Source organism: Lissotriton helveticus, chromosome 2_1, assembly GCF_964261635.1.
Source record: "Lissotriton helveticus chromosome 2_1, aLisHel1.1, whole genome shotgun sequence".
NCBI classification, from domain to species: Eukaryota; Metazoa; Chordata; class Amphibia; order Caudata; family Salamandridae; genus Lissotriton; species Lissotriton helveticus.
This window is the reverse complement of record NC_136059.1, coordinates 315466714-315477027: the sequence shown is the minus strand read 5'-3', so window position 1 is coordinate 315477027 and position 10314 is coordinate 315466714.

Here is a 10314-nt window from a genome sequence, read left to right as displayed (position 1 = left end):
TGCCTGCACTCACGTGCGCCTCTTTAAATGTATGGGGTTCTGGCTGTGAAACCTGCAACAGAAGAAAACATGGGTAAGTATATATGGTACTACAATGTTCAAGATGCACCACAGTTTAACTCAACCCAACAATTACCTCTTCTGCCTGCACTCACGTGCGTCTCTTTAAATGTCTGGGGTTCTAGTTGTGAAACCTGCAACAGAAGAAAACATGGGTAAGTATATATGGTACTACAATGTTCAAGATGCACCACAGTTTAACTCAACCCAACAATTACCTCTTCTGCCTGCACTCACGTGCGCCTCTTTAAATGTATGGGGTTCTGGCTGTGAAACCTGCAACAGAAGAAAACATGGGTAAGTATATATGGTACTACAATGTTCAAGATGCACCACAGTTTAACTCAACCCAACAATTACCTCTTCTGCCTGTACTCACGTCTGCCTGTGCAATTATCCTTGTAGTATGGTCTCACGAACCTGCAAAAGAAAAAAGGGTGCAGATTGTGAATCTATTTACCCAGAAACCCCCAACCCAACAAGGAACGTAAACAGAATTGCCTTGTCTTTGTGGTACTCGCACCTGACCACTGTAATCCAAATACCGTACAGACTGGAAACCTACAAGTGAAGACAAGTAAGTCAGCAAACGCCCGAAGAATTACAAACTGTGCATGGGACCGGTCAAGAGGCCCAAGACAAAAAATGACCAAATAATTACCTGGCATTCCAGCCTAGGACAAACAGGGGTGTGCCCATGTGTTCCATTATTAGTATCCATTATCTTAAACTGGTCTATAAATCTGAATCCCAGGGGAAAGCGGCATCACAGAAGGTGTAACACAAAATACAAACTGCAAATGGTTGAGGTGGGTGATCAAGGTAACCCACAGGATGGCTGAGAAGACACAATCCATCAAAAGATCCCACCTGAAGCTGCTGCAGTAGCGCGCAAAAAATATGATTGACTACGTTCAAGCAATTTTCAGGCAACCATAAATATGTCAAGATAACTGAAGAATGATGGACCTGCTGCAGAAAGATCTAAGTTTTGCCTACTGGAAGTTGACTCATTAAGTAGCTGAGGAGGTTAAAATGCCTGATGAAAAGCTGGTGAACCATGCAGATCAAAAATCACATGCAATGTAACTAGGTCAGTGCATTACTGCTTCTGTCAGAAAGCTCATTTTGTTACTTGCAGTTTATAACTTTAAATCCTAATATAGAACAGTAACCTACTAACTACCAAACAATGGCAGAAAACCTGCGACAGACCACCCGAGCAGAAGAGTAACAGCTTTTGATTGTAATAACTTAAGGGTGTTTTTGAACAGTAAATAAAACATTTGTAAAAACGCAGCCTTAAATTTAAAAACCTGCATCAAGAGGAATAACCTTAAATCTTGTTTTACTTGCAGAGGTTTTTACATATTCCCCACATCTTCATTGCTTTGATTTTGTTCACAAGAAAATTTCACCCTTAGCCATCGAATGCTAATCATAAGTACATTCTGTTCTTAGCTGCCCCTATATTTCTGTATTCTGCCTCCTTGCCACTAGTTTTTTGTGCCCGCCTGATCGCTGTGCCACTCGTTTTTGGTGCCCTTCTGGTCTCTGCCCCACTCGTTTTTGATGCCCTTCTGCACTCTGTCCCACTCGTTTTTGGTGCCCTTCTGGCCTCTGCTCCACTCATTTTTGGTGCCCTTCTGCACTCTGTCCCACTCGTTTTTGGTGCCCTTCTTGCTTCTGCCCCACTCGTTTTTGGGACCCTTCTGGCCTCTGCCCCACTTGTTTTTGGTGCCCTTCTGGCCTCTACCCCACTCGTTTTTGGTGCCCTTCTGCCCTCTGCACGACTCGTTTTTTGTGCCTTTCTGTCCTGTGTTCCACTCGTTTTTGGTGCCCTTCTGCCCTCTGCCCCACTTGTTTTTGGTGCCCTTCTGCCCTCTGCCCCACTCGTTTTTTGTGCCTTTCTATCCTGTGCCTCACTCGTTTTTTGTGCCTTTATGCCCTGTATCTCACTCGTTTTTTGTGCCTCTTTTGTGCCTTTCTGTTCTGTGTCTCACTCGTTTTTTGTGCCTCTTTTGTGCCTTTCTGCTCTGTGTCTCACTCGTTTTTTGTGCCTTTCTGTTCTGTGTCTCACTCGTTTTTTGTGCCTTTCTGTCCTGTGTCCCACGCGTTTTTTGTGCCTTTCTGCCCTGTGTCTCACTCGTTTTTTGTGCCCTTCTGTCCTGTGTCTCACTCGTTTTTTTGTGCCTTTCTGTCCTGTGTCTCACTCGTTTTTTGTGCCTTTCTGTCCTGTGTCCCACTCGTTTTTTGTGCCTTTCTGTCCTGTCATTAAATCAAACTGTTGTTAGTAATAATGGTGCTTTAAGAGGCACATTTACAACATACCTTCCTAAGAAACTGCTCGAAAGGACTCTCAAATCTCACTGTAAAATGAATTCTCTTTAAACCCTGACAGGTTTCGAAGAAAGTTATTTGTTCAATATACCGTCCAATACAGTCTTTATAAATGTAGCTCTAATGTTCACGAACACAAATGATCAAACTCCCATAGTTAAAACTGAGGGTTATTTGTCAGTGAGGCAGGAGTTGGAAAAGGATTTTGGTGGGCGCACATATCTGATTAATCAGTTTCACTGCAGGTGGCTGACTCTGAGGAGAAGCCTACCATGCATAACCAGGGCAACTATTCAATCTGTAGGTGTTCAGAAGCATAAATGGGAATTGTTTATCATTAAACGAAATAGTGACAGTATAGCACTCTCTTTCTGCAGTAAATGACCTATATGTGATGGAGCGAGATCTGAAATGTTTTTCATTTCAACTCGTGAAGTCACACTTCCATAAATAAAAATAAAAAGATTAACAATGGTGCTATGTGTGTATTAATTCGGCCTAGTTTTAAGTTGTATCTACACAAGAAAAGGTGGGAAACTAACATGTGTGCTCATTTTTGTGCATTATGTTGCATTTCCTTGTTTGTAAAAATAATAAATTAATCGTGTCTATTGTCATGTCAAAAATTAACTGCAGCTGTATTAAAATAAATGGCATGTGCTTATTTTGCTTCCCTGTTTATGTGGTGTCATTCTACTCGCTACAGTTGCATAAAGAAACCTGCTGGATAAAATGAAGAATGGTAGATATAAAATGCTGCTTTATTTGTGCATTACTGCTAGGTAATTTAGACTAATGGGTTAATTATTAGCAATGGAGGGTGGCAACAGAACAAACTATATTTCTCGCATTAATTATTCTTTTGTGTTTGTTTATATGATAGTTAATGAAAAAGGCTTTGGGCCTAGTGAATTTCCGTGCTTGCAAAAATCTGCTTGGAGCCAGAGTGAGTCCATATTGGCAGCGTTTTCCTTCTGTCCTGATGTAAATTTGTCGTGCTGAACAGACAGTCTCTTAATCGAGCAAGGCCAAGGCCAGGAACCGGCAAAAAGGCTTGAAACATGGAGGAAGCTGCGTTGTTCGAAAACTAGGGACAATGGTCTCTAAGAGCGTGACGGAACTGTGATTCTAAAATGTGGTGACACGTCGCCTGTCACTTTTGGACCAATGGGGCTCCGATTTCAGCAGAGAAAAATACAATTTCTTAGATTAGTTTAGCGTAGAAAGGTATAAAAACTCTTGCCTCTTGGAAGAGTTATTCGCTTCTCCTTTTGGACCTTTGATGAGGGCGTTATGCTGTTGGACTTTTCTTGGAACACGTAAGAACCCTCAAAGACTTTATTCCTTAATTCTTTCTTATAGTTAGCATTAGTTAGGGACTTAGGTTTTGAAAAATGCCAAACTGATTATTTTATTTGCAAATATTAATAATAATTTTGATTCATAATAAAACTGTCATACCTATTTGCAATAATTCAAATAAAAATGCTTTAATAAAAATTCTAATACAATTTCCAAATGAGTAGCTAATAAAAAATCTTACTTTGGAAAACAAGCTGGTCTTGTTATTTCATGGGTTTAGGTTACTCATAGTTAGATCTTATCGCCACAGTGGCTTAATTAGCTTGTAGAGTTATAAAGTATGATGAAATTATTTACCATGGTTGTATATAAATGTATATAATTTTGTGAATAGGTTAATTAGGTCACATGATTCAGTTGGTTATAATATGTCATATTAGATTTATGGGCCTTATGTGTGTTTATTTTATTTATTTATTTATTTATTTTTTTAAAACCTTTATTGTGCAGTATCATCCAACAATTACGGGCCTACAACCATCCGGCCGGCCTCGACGTCGGTCTAAGCACTTTCGCAAGTTATACGGTGACTCAGCAGTATGTCAATACAGTATAGCAAGCATTCAGAGTTACACTGGAGACCACTAGACTGCCGAGAAACAGGAGAAATTAAGGTTCATTTTTACATTTTTAAGGCATATTTTAAAATATAGATACTAAGAAGGATCAGAGACCATACAGTCCACCGAGGGCAAGAGTGGGCAACGCTTACCGAAGGATATCCAACGAACAGAGAAACATAATCAAAGTAGCGGCACAAGAATACAAACGGAAGGATAAACAACCACCAAATATAGTTCGTGCCGGTCCTTACCCACCCCATACCAAGCCACCCTACTGACCCAAAGAAAGAAATAAGAAGATAAAAGGAATTAAGAAAAGGAAGAAAAGAAATAAGGCCCATAGAAACTTAAAATGAACAAAATAAATCCCCCCCTCCTCACCCCCCACCCTACACGCATGCAGAGGCTACGGCCTACCCCCCCCCCCTAGCAGTGTGTCTGTCGCCCGAAAAGGAGTACCCGAAATATAGACACAGAAATAAGAAAGATAGAAAGGAAAAGGAATTATATAAACCGGAGGAGGGCCCTACATATGTGCTCCCGGTCTCCCCAGCCACAAGTTTATTCTCCACCCCAAGAGTAAAAGGCAACAACAGCAAGCAACAGTTACAGTATTAAATGGGGAGAGTTATCACACACTGCGCAGCTGAATGTGTCATAGGGACGTGTCAATCCGATTCTCCGCCAGCCAGGCAGCCATCAACTGTGAAAGGGAACCATTCAGCCCTGGCCTGTTCGTGTGAGTCCCCCTAAACATGGCCCCCGAGGAAAGCCCGTCCCATCCAACACAAAGGAACAAAATGGCCACGCACGGCAGAGGGGAGGGCTGTGAATACAAAATGGACGTCGCCAGTTACCAATAGGTCCATCTTCCCCGACGAACATCACCCCCAGGTTCGCCCGATGACACGCATTCCACAGCAAGGAAAGTGGGGCTTGAAAGGTGGAGGCAGTCACGGGGACAAACAGCTGCAAAAATATTGTCCGAGCCAATAGTGGCGATACCATGAATGAAGTCTCAGTCCTCAGTCGAGAGAGATACCCTGCAGCGCCACAGGAGCTGGCGGACGGCTGCCCGCAAACACCAACACAATCAGGGATAATCCGCTCCCCTCCGCACTCGTGTTTATGTGTGTTTATTGATTGATAGTGTATATAGTGGAGTTGGATAGCGTAGCTTATGACATATTTCTTTTAGCCCGCTGGATCATATGCACCAGTGCACACATGCGAGCAGTGTTGTAAGTGCAGCAGTGCTATAATGCATTGTCCTAGGTAAAGCGCTTACAATACTTTTTTGTGCCTTTCTGTTCTGTGTCTCACTCGTTTTTTGTGCTTCTTTTGTGCCTTTCTGTTCTGTGTCTCACTCGTTTTTTGTGCCTTTCTGTTCTGTGTCTCACTCGTTTTTTGTGCCTTTCTGTCCTGTGTCCCACGCGTTTTTTGTGCCTTTCTGCCCTGTGTCTCACTCGTTTTTTGTGCCCTTCTGTCCTGTGTCTCACTTGTTTTTTTGTGCCTTTCTGTCCTGTGTCTCACTTGTTATTTGTGCCTTTCTGTCCTGTGTCTCACTCGTTTTTTGTGCCTTTCTGTCCTGTCATTAAATCAAACTGTTGTTAGTAATAATGGTGCTTTAAGAGGCACATTTACAACTTACCTTCCTATGAAACTGCTTGAAAGGACTCTCAAATCTCACTGTAAAATGAATTCTCTTTAAACCCTGACAGGTTTCGAATAAAGGTATTTGTTCAATATACCGTCCAATACAGTCTTTATAAATGTAGCTCTAATGTTCACGAACACAAATGATCAAACTCCCATAGTTAACCCGTTAATTGCTGCGCACGTTCAACGGCCGACGGCACCACTACCTCCGTAGTGCTGCCGTCGGCCGTTGAACGTTCGAACCTCATATGCACAATGGAACGTCCAGAACTGGAGCTGGACGTTCCATAGCTTCTATGAGGTTAAAACTGAGGGTTATTTGTCAGTGAGGCAGGAGTTGGAAAAGGATTTTGGTGGGCGCACATATCTGATTAATCAGTTTCACTGCAGGTGGCTGGACTCTGAGGAGAAGCCTACCATGCATAACCAGGGCAACTATTCAATCTGTAGGTGTTTAGAAGCATAAATGGGAATTGTTTATCATTACATGAAATAGTGACAGTATAGCACTCTCTTTCTGCAGTAAATGACCTATATACACCAGTGCACACATGCGAGGAGTGTTGTAAGTGCAGCAGTGCTATAATGCATTGTCCTAGGTACAGCGCTTACAATACTCGTTTTTTGTGCCTTTCTGTTCTGTGTCTCACTCGTTTTTTGTGCCTCTTTTGTGCCTTTCTGTTCTGTGTCTCACTCGTTTTTTGTGCCTTTCTGTTTTGTGTCTCACTCGTTTTTTGTGCCTTTTTTGTGCCTTTCTGTCCTGTGTCCCACGCGTTTTTTGTGTCTGCTTTGGCCTTTTGTTTAAATATTGCTGACAATCAGAGCCCCCTCACGGGCTCCGATTACCAGCAATACTTAAACAGAATGCCACAGTCTGCCCCGCGCTTTCCTAACTAGGCAGTTTCCAAACACAGCGCGTAATTTAGCACACGCTGTGTCTGAACTGCCTACGCTTTTGTTAGGAAAGCGCGGGGAAGACTGTGGCATTCTGTTTAAGTATTGCTGTTAATCGGAGCCCGTGAGGGGGCTCTGATTGTCAGCAATATTTAAACAAAAGGCTACAGTCTGCCCCGCTCCCACACTGCCACAAGCGCCATAATCCCCACAATAACCACCAGCCCCTCCCCACCCCCCCAGCCTCCTTACCTGCAACTCCTCACGCCCGCACCGCCGCCACCACTGGAAAAGTGCCTCATGTTCGCGCCGCTTGCTTTTTAAAAGCGGCGGGCAGCGCGAATCTCTAGCGACGTCCTGTGTGCGCGCTCCACGCTAGGTGGTGTGCGCTGACGTCAGGGAAGGTGCGCGCGCGCGGCCTAGAGGGAACAGTGGTGGCTTGTAGTCTTGAGTGTTGGAGTTGAAGGAGCCTCTGGAGCCTTGACTCGCATACGAGCGGCCGGAAAAGTGACCTCTGCCTCTGCCGGACCGTCCAAAAACCCGAGGAGAAAACACTTTTTTGACAGACTGTTGCGCCTTGTCCAAGGAGGCAAAAGTGGTGACAAATTTACTAAGAACTTTGACTAAGGAATCACCAAAAAGATGACCCTGAACCTTAGGACCTGGATTCTGAGACGCTAAATTAGCTAGTTTGGGATCAAGTTTGATCAATAGTCCTTTGCGGCATTCGTGGATGATTGCTGCGTTGGCATTGCCCAATAAACAGAATGAACGTTTAACCCACAGAGAAATGTCTTCTGCATTTAACTCAGAACACTCAAGGCGGGCTGACTCCGCCAGGTCAAAAATGTGAGATAAAGGACCCACGACATCCAGCAATTTATCCTGGCAAGTAGACCAGGCTTTATCTACCCCCTTGCCGGGGGTCTTTACCAAACTTGGAGAAAAAAGTTAAAAGGGGCTGATCAATGATAGGTGCCACAGTAATGTTAGCCGCTAAGGAAGGCTTGGGACACTCCGACTTCAACTTGGCTCCGGCAGACTTGTCAAGGGGCAGGCGAAGCCTAGCAGAAATATATTCCCCAACGTGCTGGGCAGGAAACCATTCAGTAGAATTGGGATGGCGAATGGAAGTGGGGTCGAACATAGAAACCCCCTCAGAGTCTAGCACAGGTGAAGAGTCAAAAGAGTCTGATTTAAGTTTTTTAGCAGGTGGAGAAGGGGGTCAGGGACATCAAAAATATCAGAAAGGTCATTAGTATCATCCATATCATCGTCTGTGTCATAAATGGTGGAAATGACAAGTTTTTGAGGAACTTCTACATGTTTTGTCTTGCCTTTACACTTGCCTTTAGATGAAAGTAACCCCTCCTTAGTAGGAGGCCTGGGAGGAACAGAGTCCTCAGTGAAGTGTGAGGACACCTCGCTAACCAAACGTGATGCAGATTTAGGCATAGGTAAAGAGGCAGAGGACACCACCTTTAGTTTTCTGCTATCCCCCACAGAATGGGCCAAGGCTTTTGACAACAGACTAACCATGGAATTCTCTATGCCTTTGGACAGGCGTTTCATAGATGCCTCCACAGCTGTCTCCACAGAATCATTAATAAATGTGTTTAGGTCACTCTTAAAGGCTTTGTTTTCATCAATATGGTGCTTAGAAATAGGCAAGCTGTCCAACTCCATAGTCATGATACTGCTAACCATATAGGGCAGGCAAATGTTAACCCAGGATGTATTGAAGCGAAGGCAAGGAGAGGGAGGCTCTGACAAGACCACTCCCCTTGGGCGGGAAGAAAACCCAGAAAAAATCGAGGCAGGCAGAAAGAGGAGATGGCACGATGTGTGCACATCAGAGAACTTTGAGGAAACAGCAGCTGCCATGCGACGTGTTGAAAACGAACTGTCAACGTGCACGCGGGGGGGAGAAGAGACAGAGCTGTACGGAAGCGGGACAGGCACACAGGCTAAAGCGAGCGGTAAGCTTGGCGAGACCAATAAGCTGGACAGGCACACAGGTTAAAGCGAGCAATAAGCTCGGCAAGACCAATAAACAATATCTGGCACAAGAAAACCTTTAAGACAACGTTTGAGAAGCAATTAATTTAACAAACAAACAGAGCGAGTAAGATAAAGCACTTATATGACTGCGAGCAGCAGGAAAAGAGGACTGCTCGCGGTCAGGTGTGACGTTATCTCCTGAGTGCGGTGCCCATTGGTTGTGATGTTGATGAATCTTTAGTTCCCATTGGCCTGTGTTCTGCTTGGCCCTCTGGGAACTGTAGTTCTAGCGCTTATCTTGCTGCTGTGCAATAAATGCAAGAATAGAAGCATAATAGGAGCCTCCGGTCTTGCCATAAAATTCACTCACAGTAAAACACATAAGGCAATGAAAAGACACACATAGGCATAGAGAACATGAAGATGTCACACGTTAGCAAACTGAAACCTTGGCAGGCCTGTGGATATGTTTCAAGACGTTTCCCCAACGACTGCAGTCCTGCCAAGTGTCACACATCTCGTGGTAAACTAACGCATTTTAAGTTAGGTTATCGCATTGCCGCATGTAAAACTATTGTCACGCAAGTCAGCTTACTTAAAAGCTGAGTGTATCACCGGTTTTCATGGTTCGTAGAGTCCGATATGCGTATGGTTAAACTTTAAAGGAACTCAAAGCAGTCAGCGCACAGCAGCCAATGCGAGTTCTGCTATACTTTGATGGTACCGGGCTGGTTCCAGGGCCGGACTGGGAACTGAAAGCAGCCCTGGCAAATTTAGGCAGACCAGCCCCCATCCGGTGCGTAGCGAGCGAGCGCAGCGAGCGAGCCCGACCGCCACTCGGGGGGTTTGGGGGGGTTCTCCCCCCAAGAAAATTTTGGAAAACGACAGACCAAAATGGTGCATTTTACAGCACATTTTTCATTACATTTTCAAATCACAGTAAATAGTAGATGATGACCTTAAAGAACATCAGGTTACCCACCCAGTCATATGTACCCATAGACATTCTTCAGAGAGCACCAAAAATAGACACAAGTAGTGGATCAGAGAGAACAAAGTAAAAGTGAGAGTAACATTTTGTGGTTTCTCTCATAGAAATTGGTCCCCCACCCCCGGCAAACAAGACATGTCACAAAGACTATATACATGGGCAATCACATGCATGGCCACTCTGTTATGGCATAGTTGTTCTAGAAGCAAGGATAAGTACATATGTTCAGCTGCTTTGAAGTGACAGGTCATGACTACATGTTTGGGGCATGTCTGGCTGCTAAACGTTTTTATATCAAAATGGTAAACACTGCATGCAGTCTCATGGAGTGCACCATGTTAGTAAACATTCTCTGTTCGCTTTCACTCCTGCTGTGTGTGCATTGTCTAGTGGCACGACCCCCAAGGAAGACCCACACGCATACACTTCACATTTGGGGACAGT